General features: G+C 38.5%; 1 long non-coding RNA gene across 1 annotated transcript; it reads left to right on the plus strand.

Annotated features, from left to right (window-relative positions):
• Positions 1 to 3,882: 3,882 nt before the first annotated feature.
• LOC104505825 lies at positions 3,883 to 9,882 on the plus strand. Its single transcript, XR_727851.1, has 3 exons — positions 3,883 to 3,959; positions 6,566 to 6,636; positions 9,335 to 9,882. It is a non-coding gene; the product is annotated as an uncharacterized LOC104505825 (long non-coding RNA).
• Positions 9,883 to 13,641: the final 3,759 nt, after the last annotated feature.

Genomic DNA, 13,641 nt, shown 5'->3' on the forward strand with positions numbered 1-13,641 from the left:
CCCGGCCGGCGCTCTGCACTTGACTTGCGGCCGCCGAAGGGCTCCGTCCCGCTGGGCTCCGTCCCGCTGCGCTCTCCGCGGGCGCTGCGGACCCCTGCCCTGTGCAGAGCGACCCACGCATCGCTGCCAGCGGCTCCTCGGGAGCTTCGACTTCAGTGCTGGTTGGTTTTGGGTTTTTTTTTTTTTTAATCAGACAGGCTTATAAAAAGGGAAAGGAAATCAGTCAAAAAGCAGAGGCCTCAGACCCGCAAGCTGTTGTTCCCATGACTCTGGGGAAGATTTTCAAAAGTACATAATGAGTTTGGGAGCTCCGTTCCCACTGACTTTCAAAATCTTCCCTCCACGTCTGTGAGCTAGTCCTCTTAAACCCGGTTGGACTGCTTGCAGACGAACGTTAGCAGGCTCAGGGCCTAATGCTTCTCACGATTCCACTGCTCCCTCCCAGGGCTGCACTGACAAAGATATAAGCAGAACAAGTTTTGAAGGGAGAGCTAATTTCTCTTTCTTTCTTTTATTTTTTTCTTCTTTTCTTTTTCTTAACCAACTGACAGTTGAAAACAGCAAGCTTCTGGGCTCAAAAAGCTTAGACCATCATGGCTACGAAAACTGCTGCTACTCAGAAAATACGTAATTCTGGAGCTCCTTAGTGAAAAAGTAGTGCAAGGCAACATGTAAGTAATCACATCGCCAATATTATACATTTATGTTGTTATATTGTCCTCGTATTTGAAGTTCAGTATTGCTAAAGAAACTGATTCCTATTTTTTTTAACCAAGTGTTCAGTGAAAATTAGCCAGAGGAAAAGAACTTCAGTTCATAATCCCTTTCTGTTAAAAAAGAGGAAATATAAATGATTTGCAGTGTATTTATATTTTTGTTCTTATTTTTTTTTAAATTGCCATGAGCCAAATTTTCAAAAAGTGTGCCTTTCAACCGAAAAGAAAGATAGTAAATGCTTTCTAATATTTTTTTTTCTGAAGGTAATGTGCCTGTGAAAAGAGGACTTTGCAGTAGAAGTAACAATGAAAACAGTAAAGAAAAATATAAAACTATGATGTTGCTGATACTGCTTCTCTATACATTAAACTGTTTATAGTTCTGCCCTAAAATAATTCTAGTTATTATTTTTCACCCTTTTTTCTGACCCTAATATAAGATATGGGAGATAGTATGTCACCTTGTTTAACACGATATGGTATTCTCTTATATGAATCACAGTATTGTCCTTCCAGAGGTCATTCCTAAGGTTTCATTAAGATCTGTAACGAAAGTGAAGTCTTTACATCCCCTAATATCTAATACTTGCTCTCAGATTTCATACCTCATGCACATAGGCCCCAGACCTGTACAGCCTGAAATGTATGTTGTGATGTGTAAGCTCACTGACTAGTTCTCTTCATTATTATGCTCTTGTATTTTGGACCTAAGAAGCTAATAGTGATGTTACACCATCATTATTGTCAGTATTACTTAGGACTGCACAAAACATAAACCTAAGGTAATAGTCTTGATTTACATCTTCCATTCATCTCTCTTCAGTTAAATAATGCACAATTATAATAATTTAAGGATTGGAATGGGTAAATATTTGACTGAGCATCAGAATGACTGAGAAAGGCAATTGCTATAGTCTAAAAATCCATGTAATAAGAGGTGGGTATTGCATTCTCTGGCTGTAGCATCTGGGAGAGGATCATCAGTTTGTTTCCTCAGTGACTAGTGAAGCCAAAAAGTCACAGCAGGAACACAGCTGAGGACAGAAGGGAGAGAAAGGGATTTTGAGCCTCACCAAAAGTGATGTCAGTTCTTTAGATCAGATTTCCATTCCAAACAGCTTGGGCTCATCAGAACGGTGGAAGTCTTACCTGCTGTGGGAGCAAATGGGAGGTTAAGCTGCAGTTTCTATCTTGCCTCATACAGTTCTTGTTACGGCACTGGCTGAACACCTTCTAGTAGTAGCGCCTGTCCTCTGTTACAGATTCTTCTCCTCAGAGAGCATCATTACACTGCCAGAGAATCTCCTCATACTGCAATAAGTGACATGGCCAGCCTTTGTCATATTATCCGCCCTCTTGTTGCCAGAGGAAGGAGCATGCGCAGTTGAATGTTTTCAGTTTAGTTTATCTGTCTTTTCTTCCATAAGTGTGTTAGGTGTTTGTATTGGTGAGCAAGGTCGAAGTAATGTGGTTTTTCTTCAAGCAAAATGTAGTTAGGTTTCTGATGGCCCTTAGCTTCTAGGCACATTCATTCCATGGATTTGCACCGGCCTCGAGAAAGTTGTGTCTCTAGAAATGATAGTCTTTTTTTTTTTTCCCCCTTGCAGCACAAGCTCTCTTAAGTCAGAAGAGGGAAACTGTCGACAACTGATCCAGTGTAGAAACCCAGTAGGCATTTATTTAGGAATCCTGGATTTAGGACCTGGAGGATCTTGGAACCCTGAATTTATAATTTAAACTTCTATAGAAAATGAGCATAGAGTGGAAGAGAGGGACATAAAATAACCCACATACTTGAGATGACATCCCCCCCAGCTTCCTGTATTCTGAGTTTCCTCACACTTGGATATACTGAATTGCCTAGGCCCCCGTGGGAGGTGGCAAACCCCAAGCATATCTGCCAAAATGGCACAGAAGCTCATAGCTAGTCAGGGACGATTTGAAAGCTGGAGGCTGTCTCTGACTCAGGCACACATTACTTTACAAATTACCTTGCTATATGTTTCTAAGATTTATTTTACGACTATGAGGATTAGAGGCATTTGCTGTAATGAAAACTGGCATTGTGTCATTACTGGGTAATTTTTTAGGTAGGTTCTTAGACTTGCCTGAGTACTTGCATGTTATTCAATTACCTTCATCTGGTCCAGTTCCTAGGTAAGTTAGACCAGTTGGAGGGCACCAAGATACACCCACATGTAGTAATTATAATAATATTTTCGGTAATTTCACATCTGCATATTATTTTGGTATTCTGTGTTTGTATGGCGTATGGACGTACAGCCAGTGGGAATTCCAAATTTTTTTCTACTTACTTTTCTAATTTGAGCTCTGCCTTGCCCCCAATGCCTGTCCAGCCTTCTAGATCCCTGTTATAGATCCATCTAAGTCTCCCTTCAGACCTCTTGTGTAAATTTGATATCAGCTGAAGTTTAAAATTTCAGTTTAATAACCTAGTAACTGTAGTTGAACATCCTCTTTCATGTATGAGTTTTACTTCCTTCCGTAGCCGTTCAGGCTCTGATTTATCCTGACAAATAGAGGATTTGGAATTCATTACTTTTGCAATTTCAGTCTGCTAGCAATGATAGAGGTTGTAATCTAGAAAGGGCTGGACAGCATTCACGTCTGTACAGTGAAAACAGAGTCCTGAATTTGCTAGTATATACCTGATCTGGGGATGCTTCTGTAGGCAGTAAGGACTGCAAGAAGTATGTGCTGGCTTAGGACTTGCATGTATTTTATTAGATTTCCTATAAACTTCCAGATTAATAAAAACCCCCAAACCCACCTAGCATTTTTACTGTACACTACCTCCTGATTTTTCAATAGCCAACTTTCAATCATTTAGTTTTCAGCCTCTAAAATATTCAACGTAGCATAAAGACTAATGGTGTAGTCAGAATATTGGATTTACTGTATTTCATTCAGATCTTGTAAGATTGGCTTTAACATAGCTATAGGCCAGACTCAAAATAATGAACGTATCCCTGAGGATTTAAGAAAGATTTGTTACTAAACTTAGGTTTCATGGTAAACTTTTGCTAAAACGGCCTAACTGTAACTTTTACATGTTTTAATATTTTTGTGGATTTAATGGTTGTGAAAAGTGCTGGCTTGGTATCTGTGAAAACTGAAGCCTATTCTTTATTCATGGATTAATTACAGCAGAGCAGATGCCAAGTGATCTTCTCCACAGCACCCATGAACTTCAGCCTTGAACTGAAGAGGACTCATCAAATGGTGAGAAAATAGTGTGGTTGTCATGACTATTAAGTTATGGAGGCAATGCTCTAGTGTTTTTTCTTTTTCCTAGCATTGATACTGTTAGGTATTGAAATTAGATTTTTGTAGGGTAATTGCTGGGACCATAACCTAATTTCTCCCCTTCCCCCAGTACTTCAGCTGTTAATTTCTAAAGCTTTGCCATCTTCTTAGCTGTAGTTCGTTGACTTTTCAAAAATAATTTAGTGCTACACTGAAATCATTAGCGAATTTCTTTATTACTTGCTTTAGCCTTAGTCCTGTGCATGTGCTTAACTCTGTTCACATGAGGAGTTTTATCAGTAGCACTGCTTAGAGGAGTGAAGTTTATAAGAGGTGTGGAATTGTTTGAAAGATTGAAGTTCAAACGCTGCCGATACGTCTGCCTGCATTTAAATGAAATGTTGCTGAAATTAATGCAAGAGTGAGTGATGTGGAAATGCAGTATCTAGTACTAATTTGTTTGCTTTTATGCCATTCAATTTATTTCTTTTAAGACAGCCTGATGTAAGTTTTTCATTTGCTTCTCTAGTTTCCCAATTTCTGGGAAATTCTGAAATCTGAGCTTCAAAACATTTATACAATTTTAGTAATTCTCATAATTCTCCTGAGAAGAGCAAAACGTTATTGTATTTAACCATTTTATGAGAAGTGACTGGATCTATAGAGGAACTAATTCTGTCTTTAACTCAATGCCTTAATCAGGTCTTTAATCCTACTCTGGTGTCCTACCTTCCTTAAGTAATGATTCTTATGTGTATGGATTTATTAAGTATACATCTTAAACCAGGGAGTTCCCCTTTTTACAGCTATAGATAAAGGGTGGCATATTGGTAGCAGGGGGTTGTGTGTGTAAGAATACAACTGTTGAGTGTTGATATTCACTTCCTGTTCATCTAGTGACAGCTTAAAACAAGGGTGCAAATAATGATCCATAGTTCAGGAGACTGATCACAATGATCAGAAGTTCACAGGATCCTGAGAGATGCCCTAGACCTTTATTGGTATCTCAAAAAATGGCTCAATTTTTGTTTTTCTTTAGTAACTGTGTTGTAGAGTAAGGAGTAAAAGGGACAGAACTCTACTAGTGGCTTATGATTTCCACATTTTCTCCTATCTCTATGGTTGTTACCGTAGAGATTGGAATACAGGATATTAACCCTCTCCCAGCTATTTATCCAATTGGGTTTGGAAAAATTAGTGTGTTTAAATAGGTGGAAGAGATGGTGAGCCCTTTATGCCAATAACTGAACTGCACCCTGTGTTAAGAATTACTTAAGTACTGTTATCAACCACTGAACTAATTTAACTTTTGTAATGTTGTTTACCATTTTGTGTATTAAAAATAAGATTTAAGACTTAAGCCAGAAGGAAGCAGTAATTTTCAGGCAGAGTGCATTGAGGTATAATGCAGAGGTCATTGATTTTTAACAGAGATTCACCAATCTGCTGCTTTTTTCTTTCTCAGTCACTGAGAAAGTCACTTTTTTCTTTCTCAGTCAATAGTTTTCTATTTGAGACCTGATTGTTGAAACAACTTTAAACAATTATTTACATTCTGCTTCACCACCTTTTAATCTTGTACTTAAGTCACAATACTTCCATGAGTATGGCTTTGGAGAGGAGAGTTTGAATCCACATTAGTCCCTTGCACCTTGTATTTGACTTTGCCTGTCTGATAACCAATAGGCTGGATCCAGACTAGAGCTAAAGTGTGAGTCTGCATGGGGCTCAGAATGGAATGTGCGCTCGATACTACAGACATAGCGACGATTACAACGTGGTTTAAATTTGTTTCCAAATGTAAGCACTTCTTTAGTCATTTAGCTGAGCAGAGTTTAGGTACTCCATATGCTTAAGTTAAATGGTTCAAGTTAAGTGGCTTAAAGGTTTTCCTAAAGCATTTTTGGAATTGATGTAATTCTTTTACTTCAGTAGAAGAAGAGGTAGGCCGTTGTCAGTTTTGAAAAGCCCATTCTCATTGCTCTGCTAAGAAAACAATTTTGTTTCTTTTACTCCATCCCCTTTTTGGTTAAATCACATTCACTTCCCTGACTCTTGTTATAACCATTGTTTCCTGATAACCTTTCCTCTAATGTCCATTTTTCTATTAATTTTTCCACACTGACTATTCTTTATCTCTCTTCTCTTTACTGGAGTTTTAGAGAGGTCATTATCCTTTTTCAGTTTCTTTCCTACTTTCATCAGTTCCTGGAGTCCAACAACCAGTAAAACCCTCTGATTTCAACTATGCCTTCTTGGTGATAACCACACAAGTCAAAATGTAGATCAATAGAAAGGGCAGGCAGAGCAGTTGATAAAAAAGGGAACTGAGACTTGCATATTATTAAAATTAATTCCCTAAATTGGGACATTAATCCCAATCTGGATCCAGGCAGTAGGATGAGGATTTTAAGGTGATTCTTTAAAAATCACTATGCTTATTCTAAAAACCAACAACAACAAAAAAAACCCGACCCAACAAAAAATTCCACAAAAGAAAAGTCCAGGTATACTGAATAGATTCAGTAGACTTAATGTCACTGTTCTTTTATTGATCTACCTATCACTGAACTTCTCTTAAGTCTTAGGAGAGACATCATGGAATTGGAAGAGAAGCAGGAATCTCCATGAAGCGCAGTCAACTACAGTCTTGGTAAGTTCAAAAATACATAGATAAAATTTTATTTCTGTAATTTTCATCTTTGTGAAGCAACATGTATTTAGGGCCCTGTTCGCAGTGGCCAGTTTTATTGAAACAGTCTCTACACTCTCTGGATTCATTTATGCTCTCACCACGTAAAAATCTGTGTTCTGTTATAGCTGAGTTTGTGGTGTAACTCCTGAATGAAAACAATAAGTGACATAAAATTCATTAGTTATTTTCACAGTGATATGCTACAGTGTTTTCATGCCCAGTTTCTGAACAAAACAAGACATGCAGGATTGTGTTTTCTTTTGAATCCACCTCTTCATTTCAGCTGCATTTGATAGAGAGGTCACAAAGTCAAGTTTCTACAATTTGAGTGAAACTTAGCAGCTGGGAGTAGAAAAGGGACTCAAATTAGTGGCCCCAGGATAGAAAAACCTGCAGCACGGACTCAGAAATTTTCTGTTCTGTTCAACCTGCTGATTGGCAACTCAACATGCTTGGTTGGTCTGCCAGTCAGCGCCTCTGTAGCTCAGACCTAGCCACAGTGTGAACTGCCTCTTGTTCTCCTAGAAGTCAGAAGCTGGTGTTTTCTGCAGGAATTTAGGGAAATCTGTTTAGAAGGGAATGGGAAGCCAGCCAGGGTAGTGTCAGCCTGGGATTACAGCAGAAGTGTGTTGGTGGCACGTACAAGCACGCTGATAGGTAACTAGACTTCTGCTAGTCGTGAAAAAAACCTGTTTTTGCCAGGGCCTTCTAATCTCCCAAACCACTTGTGAATCATTCTTGTTTATGGTAGTTTCTATACCTGGATCAGATGTATGTTTTTCCTGTCCACCTCAGAGAAGGGAACTGTTGAGACATCATCAGTATTTCATTTCCTTGACTGTTTGGATGTCAGCTCTGAGCTATTCCTTAAGCTATCAAAATGGTAAAACTGTGTTTTCAGCTCTCCCCAGAAACTGACTGTAATTTAGACTGCAGCTACGTGTCCCTGACCCATCCTACAACCTACGCTCCTGGAGCAGTGCAGGAAACAATGCATTGTATTCCAATTAACTTCCTTTGTGTAGAAAGATGTGGAGCTAGGCACAGGGACAGAAAACAATATTAGTATCGAGTTACCACACTGCAGTGCAATTCGGGAAATGCTAAATCTGAAGCTGCATGATTATGGGCACGCAATTGGTCTGAAAGGTATGGGCTGTCCATTCTTCTCCGTTAGGGACAAATGGGCAGATTACCCTTGCCAGAGGTATTGGCTCACTCCCTTTGCAGGCTCAGGTAGGCAGCACTAACTTGGCAGATGTCAGATATTTTTAAATTTTCTGCGTCATGTTAGACAGGGTCAAGATATCTTGTAATACTTTTTAAACAGAACTTAGCACTGTAGTACTGTTCTTTAGAAACAGTTGTATTTCTCAAAGTAACAAGAGGCCTAAAGAGTCATGCATACGAAACATACAATTTAAAAGCAGTAACATGAGAAGAAACACTTCTAATTCAATATTGTAAGACAACTCCCTTGAAATTTGTCATAAAGTCTGAAATGTGTATTTTAAATTTTTTGTTTGTCCTCCTGCCTAGTTGAAAACCATCAACCTGGCAGCAAGGAACGAAAGACTCTGTTACCCTTCTCCCCATGGGCCTATTTTCATGTCTGTTGTTTCATGAAATCAAAGCCAGTAAGAAAAAAACTGGTCAATAAAAAATAAAATAAAAAAAAGATTGTATTCCAGTTATATGGAATTTTTGGTTCTTCTGTTAGATCCTTAAATCCTTTTCTTTGGCCCCCGCTTTTTTTTTTTTTTTTAAATATAATTGTTTCCCTAATGCTGTCTGTATTAAAGGAATGAAGAAATGTCTTCTGCATGTTCTTTATCACCAGTACTCTTGAACACCAGTTAAATATATTTCATGGAACCTATGGTTAACCTGTTTTTAAGTCGTTTATAATATATAAAACCATTGTAAATTACAATATTTTCCTTTTAAAGATCAACATAGATGTGTTTTTAATAAGAACAGTAGGGTCAAATCATTAATGTTAAGTTTTGTATGAATGGCAAAGTGGTGGTTTATTCTTGTTTGACTTGTTCTGTGCTTCCTGTGTTTTAAATAGTGTTCACTAAGAGCTTAAATGTAGCAAATAATTTATTATAGTTGATTTTCATAAGGATTTTTTGTTCAAAAAAGCTCACCCTTTTTTGCCTAAAAATGACTAATACTGAACTACTTTTTACCACGTATTTTCAAAGACCTTGGTCTTGGATGCTGCTCTGTGTGGTCAGATGCTTTTACAGTCATGAGGACATCCACACATCCACAGGCCTGTGCTGTGTCCCCATAATGGATTTGTGGGGCAGATTTTAAGAAGGCTTAAGCACTAAAAAGCGACTTGCATCACAGACCAAAGAAATTAGGATAATTAATTTTTAGAAAATAATAATTAAATATTTGTTTTTCAAATGCATGTCAGTAGAAGCTCCTATAGTGTGCTGTTACTTCATGTAAAATCCAAAAGCCGTTTTAAGCCACCATTCTTGAAAGTAGGGGCTAAGAATTCCTATAAATAATATGCAACTTAAAGATGTAGGGAACTCCTTTATTATGTGCTAAATGCTGTAATAAACCAGGCTATCCGTAGGTTTTGCTGCATGTTACTAATTTTCTTTTTTTTTTTTTTATCCCGATATTTTTGCAGGTGTGTGGAGGAACAGGTCCTGTTCTCGCTGTTGTTACTCCCACATAGGCGGACTCTGTAATTGATTATGTGTGGGTAGGGCCTTATTGAAATTCAGGAGATGCTGCAGTAGTGCAGGGTTCTGGTTGTGAAAGTTCAGTTGCAAGATCAGGACCCTACTGTGACTCCTTACTGTGAATTCTGTCAGTGTATCATTGATTGTGCTGGAACCTGCCTTTTGGGATAATGTAAGTCCTGCTTTTCTCCCAAATGTACTTTAGACATGAAATAATCATAAAACATTTCTAATTAGAAAATTAATATCATTTACATGCATTCTTTTAATTATGTTTTTTTGGCAGTACCAAATAATATATTCCTCAAAACTTCTTAATGGCACTGAGGCTTTGTGGATAGTTGGTCACATGATGAGAAAATTCAGCTGTAAGTACATTGAAATGATTGAATTTTTCAATAGTTAGTTTTTGCTGATGTTGACAGACTAATAATGATAAAAAGGTGAATCAAGAGGTGTGACTTATGACTTCAATTATTCTTATAAAAATCATACAGTATATCCATTAAAGATTTCATTATACTTGGGTAATTTACCACGTGAACCTGGAGTCCTTCCGTACTGCTATTAGGTGGGGAGTTTTAATTTGTTTTCTTTATTTTCAGAATAATGTGCCTCTGATTTGCTCTGTATTTTCACCCATAAACTGTTTATACCACCAATATATGTGTAGATACTGCAAACCAATTTACTAACATAATTGTCTTGCTGACTCAAACACTGAAATGTTAATAAATACACACTTGTGTCAATGTAACTTGGTTAAATTAAACTAAACCGAGCTGGCATTATGAGTGAATTTGATCATGAGTGCTGATTAGCTATAGTCTCAGGCAGGACCTACTTATTTTATTCTACCTAAGTACTTTGTGCTTAACCAATAACAATTACCCATATCATATGTCAGTGGAATCACCCCCAATAGCTATAAATATCTATGCTTGGATTAAGGAGGAAGTTGTTTTCTTGTAGTTATGGGTACAGTCATTGCTATGGCTCCTATTTTTATATACAAATGAACAAAACCTACACGTAGGTGTTTTCCCTGAGTAACAAAAGGGGTATTATAAACTGTGTGCTGTTTTTTATGATGCTGTATTTCCTTTCTGGTATTCAAATACAAGAACGTTCTCAATGGGGTCTTATAATCTGAGAAATGGAAGAACTGCAAATGTTACTGAATCTGTGAATAATTATTAAGGGGCTCCTCTGAGGTCTAGAGGTGTTGTATGTAAGGACAATTAGGAGTTCTTTCCCATGGAGCATGGACACAGATAAAGATTAAGGAGAACAGGATTATTTTTTGTATTTGCTTGGCACAAGAGCAACAAAGTAATTTCAAGAAAGAGCAAGACTAAAGAAGAAATCCTAAACTCAGATCAAAAGCAGACTAGAGAGTTCAGTTAAAAAAAAACAAACCCAGACCCAAACAACAAAACAAAACCAGAAAATGGATGGCAAAAATATGCCTGAAAGGAAAACAAAATGCACAGCTACTGGTATTTCTCATTGCACTGAATATATGGCAGAGTTAAGTTTGAAACTTTCAGTAAGTGTTTTTCTCTAAATTTTTTTTCTGTGGGAGGGGAGTTTATGGGCTTCGAAGAAGACTCCGTGGCTAGTCATGAGTCACCTGTGTAAACGGGGCATTCAAGAGGACAGCTGTAACTGAGACCAGAGGGCAGTGGATTGTCTGTGCTGAACTACAGATAGTGCCAAGCAGAACCATAATTTCTTGTTCAAACACAGAACTTAATGATTCTGGAATTTATCACCTTCAACAGAGCTCAAAGCACAGTCTCATTATGTTTGTTACAAGAAGGGAATCTTCTAGTTTAAAACTGAACCGTGATTCTTCTGTGATTTTTCAGTATAAAATGAAATTGAGACTTTTCGGTATGAAATTAAATCAAGATTTGAGAACACTGGATGTTTCATTTTACATTAAAAAAAATCTCAGATCGGCATATTTTGGTTTTAAAATGTTTAGACCTAATGTTTTCTTCTTTTCACCTTTTAATTCTATTTGTCCGTATTTAATCTTACTTGCACAAAGTTGGGTTGGTGAAAGGAGAGTGAAATGAGGTGATTGCAAAATAACCCAGACATGGCCCTCTATCCATGCCCATCCCACCCCAAACCAGATCAAAAGAAGTGCCCTGGAATAGATCTAGTGTCAGAGGAGAAAAAGGAGGGAAGCGATGTGCTAGTAAGTGGGGTATGAGGAATCCCCTGGATGTTTTGTATGTATCCATGTAGCCAGTTTCTTCACTCATCACCAGTGAGAGGCAGATCACCTAGGTGTGACTGCTTCTTCCTGTGATGGCAACTTCCCAGTACTTGAGAGAGATACTGTTGCAGCACAGTGCTCCTACAAATATTATTTGGAAGAAAACGAACTCTTAATTGTAACCTGCTTTCCACTACTCACTGCTGCTAACCCCCATTGTTGAGCACCTGATCTGATTGTTTCTTTGGTTTAACGCACGCTGTGATGCCGTCAGTGACTGAAATTAGGAGAACAGCAAGAAAGCAGATGTCGAGAAGGAGTTGGTGTTGTGGAATGTAGGGAGTGGACATTTGCTACAGAGCTACACATTGTGTGGGCTTGGGAATACTTCAAGAGCTGGAATACCCAACTACAGCAACAGAGAGTAAGTTGCCTTTAGTGTCAGACCTAGGGGAGCGCCCTGGTTCTGTGCGCTAAGAAGGAGGAGCAAAGGAACGTGCCTGAACATTTAGCGTGTTAGTTGTTGTAAGTGTAAGTTGTGAGATCCTTTTCTCTGCTGCTCCTTGCGCTTGGCTTGTATCGTAATTGTCCTGTCTTCAAGCTGGATGTAGCATGTTTTTGTTCACATTGAATGAGGCACCCATCATATTCTCATGTCATGAACGTTATTTTTCTTCACCCCTTGGAAGTCAAAGTGTGGTAGCGTAGATAGCTGTAATAAGTCAGTAGTAAATGTGACATGAAAGAATTTTCTCATTTCCCAGTATTTACAGGAAAAACTGTTTTATGGGTTTCATATACCTGCTCCCATCTTCTTTTCCACTTCTAAGCAGATCTAGTGCATGAAAATTTTCTTCAGTATTGCTCTCAGTTCTTTATTTCCAGTTACAGCTATTGGTCTTTTGTTAGTGGGTTTTTTTCGTATTTAGGTTGAGGCTCTCACAAAACTTCTCTGCATCCTCTATGAATGACACCGTCATGCTGTTGTTTGTTCTAATTCACCACATCTAGGCTAAATCTGAGTTTTGGGAGTCTTTTTCCAACCCCTTAAGAATGGTCTTTCTTCTCTGTCAGACAATTATGTTTTTCATCCAGGTTTTCCATGGATTATGACTTTATTAGGAAATCTTTTTCTTTTGTCTTGACAAATGGAGTTTTGCCATGCTCGTTACATAGTCAAAGTGCTACTCTGCTGTAAATACCAGTTTCCAAGCCTAGTCCTTTCGTATTTTCCTTCAGTTTAAAGCAATAAAGGTGAGCTATCTGTCTCTTATTTTCAAGGCCCATCAAGACCACTTTTACCTGATACCTCTCCTTCAGTATCAAGAGATTGACTCTGGTTTTGATCAACATACAATGCCAGCTTTTCCATCATTCAGTCATTAGATTTTCGGACCACACTGGGTATCTTGTTGCCCAGAGAAGCTGTAGATGCCCCATCCCTGGCTGTCTTCAGGGCCAAGCTGGGTGAGGCTTTGAGCACCCTGGTCTAGTGGAAGGTGTCCCTGCCCATGGCAGGGGGGTTGGAACTAGATGGTCTTTAAGGTCCCTTCCAACCCAAACCATCCTATGGTTCTGTGATTTTTCTCCTCAGCTGCCTCTCATGTATTGGTTGACTTCTTCATAAACAGAACTGGCCACAATCTTCCTTTAAATATCTTTAATTTCTCTGTTGTCTCTTTATGTAGAATTCAAGCACGTAGACTTTTTGGTGTGTGTTCATTCATGGCCAGCATAATGAGAAGTGGTCCAGGGTGAAGCCTCCCAAAAGATATGGTAATACAAATAAAGAATAATGAATACGCGCTGGATACTGCAGTGTAGCTGTTGGATTCTGCTGTGCCAAATGTCCACATCATATTCAATGCAGAAAGAAGGTGCTCCAACTAGAGGCTTCACAAAAGGGAAAGAAGTAGTGAATTGTAGCCAACAGATAAAATTCTAGCCCCAGAGGCCTCCTCAAGGGTCAAACCCCAGTCAATAGCTACTGGCATTGTGTCCTTGCTCTTCTCCGCAGCAGTA

The sequence above is a fragment of the Eurypyga helias genome, unplaced genomic scaffold (assembly GCF_000690775.1).
Source record: "Eurypyga helias isolate BGI_N326 unplaced genomic scaffold, ASM69077v1 scaffold39642, whole genome shotgun sequence".
Lineage (NCBI taxonomy): Eukaryota > Metazoa > Chordata > Aves > Eurypygiformes > Eurypygidae > Eurypyga > Eurypyga helias.